At 42.6% G+C, this 1,787-nt stretch overlaps 1 protein-coding gene and 1 long non-coding RNA gene across 9 annotated transcripts in view; one reads left to right on the forward strand and one right to left on the reverse strand.

Moving 5' to 3' along the window:
* Positions 1-1,787, forward strand: part of LOC107680700 (forkhead box protein P1-B-like) — a 220,939-nt gene that overhangs the window by 65,314 nt on the left and 153,838 nt on the right. The window lies entirely within an intron of this gene.
* LOC107680701 (uncharacterized) overlaps positions 1-1,787 on the reverse strand; it is a 36,177-nt gene that overhangs the window by 17,770 nt on the left and 16,620 nt on the right. The gene's annotated exons all lie outside the window — the stretch shown is intronic.

Below are 1,787 nucleotides of genomic sequence, written 5' to 3' on the forward strand. Positions count from 1 at the left end.
TTTATCTGTATTTATATATTCTGTGGAAGGCGTAGGACCCAGAAATGTTCATCAAATCAAAACGCTCGGTCTGAGCGTTTTAATTGGCTTTCCTACCTGCCTGTCAACATAAGTATTTGCATACCTCTGCGCACCCTGTTCGCGCAGACAGGATACGTCATCAGCGCGTTCACGCACGCTGTGCAGACAGAGCAAGAATGGCAGACAAGCATCAACAACCCGATCTTCATTCCTGGTATTGTAGTACTTTTACTAACTGTACTATAAAGTTTTCTCACCGGTGAATGACACATGATGTAGCCCAGCGATTCCCAATTCCAGTCCTCGCGCCCTACATATCTCTCTTAGTTAACACACCCGATTCAGATAACCAGCTCGTTAGAAGTGAGCTACGTGCATGAACTGTGTTCTGATTGACATGCTACCCTACATAGTGTTCTTTGCTCCCTACTCCCTGAGCAGGAGTAATCCATTGAAGTTTACTTAACTTCGGAGCATTCATTCACATTCATTTGCGCTGCGCAGCATCTTCACACACAGACGAAACTTAATAGAGAAGTGTGAAGTGTGACATAATATACCTCTGTAAATACTATTTAAATTCACGTCTCGCACACTTTAATGCCCTTTGTATGAAACGTATATGCTCGCTTCGAAACTGGAATCATAGCAGAATATCAGGTGATGTCCACTTCCCAGGGCACTTACGGTCAAATAGAACCAACGTCGCACGTGATAAGAGATACATATGAAATGTGCAGAGCAGGAGGGCGTGAGGACTGAAATTGGGAACCGCTGATGTAGCCTATTGTAATGTTGTCTCTGGTATTCTGTTCTGTGAGCGTGTATGCGTTCAGGGAGCGTGGCTCTGGACGGCGATTGCAGGGAGGGTGGGCCGTTCGCTTTCAGTGCTATCAGGCTAAAGTTAGCATTTTCCAAGATCTCCTACTGCACCTTTAATATATTTTAAAGTGTAATTTATTCCTGTGATGGCAAAGCTCAATTTTTTTCAGTTTTCAGTGTCACATGATCCTTTAGAAATCATTTTAATATGCTGATTTGCTGTTAAAGAAACATTTCTTATTGTTATTATCAGGGGCGATTCCAGGATTTTCATTTTAGGGGGGCTCAGCCCCCAATGAGAGTATATATATACAGTGGTGTGAAAAAGTGTTGGCCCCTTCCTGATTTCTTCTTTTTTTGCATGTTTGTCACACATTAATGTTTCAGATCATCAAACAAATTTAAATATTAGTCAAAGATAACACAAGTAAACACAAGCTGCCACACCTGTTCGCAATCAATAAATCTCTTAAATAAGACCTGCCTGACAAAGGACAAAGTGACAAAAGATCCTCAAAAGCTAGGCATCATGCCGAGATCCAAAGAAATTCAGAAACAAATGACAAATGAGGTAATTGAGATCTATCAGTCTGGAAAAGGTTATAAAGCCATTTCTAAAGCTTTGGGACTCCAGCGAACCACAGTGAGAGCCATTATTCACATTATTCACAAACATGGAACAGTGGAGAACCTTCCCAGGAGTGGCCGGCCGACCAAAATTACCCCAAGAACCCCAAGAGCACTCATCCAAGAGGTCACAAAAGACCCCACAACAACATCCAAAGAACTGCAGGCCTCACTTGCCTCAGTTAAGGTCAGTGTTCATGACTCCACCATAAGAAAGAGACTGGGCAAAAATGGTCTGCATGGCAGAGTTCCAAGACGAAAACCGCTGCTGAGCAAAAAGAACATAAAGGCTCGTCTCAGTTTTGCCAGAAAACATC

The sequence above is a fragment of the Sinocyclocheilus anshuiensis genome, unplaced genomic scaffold (assembly GCF_001515605.1).
Source record: "Sinocyclocheilus anshuiensis isolate Anshui unplaced genomic scaffold, SAMN03320099.WGS_v1.1 scaffold396, whole genome shotgun sequence".
Taxonomy (NCBI): Eukaryota; Metazoa; Chordata; class Actinopteri; order Cypriniformes; family Cyprinidae; genus Sinocyclocheilus; species Sinocyclocheilus anshuiensis.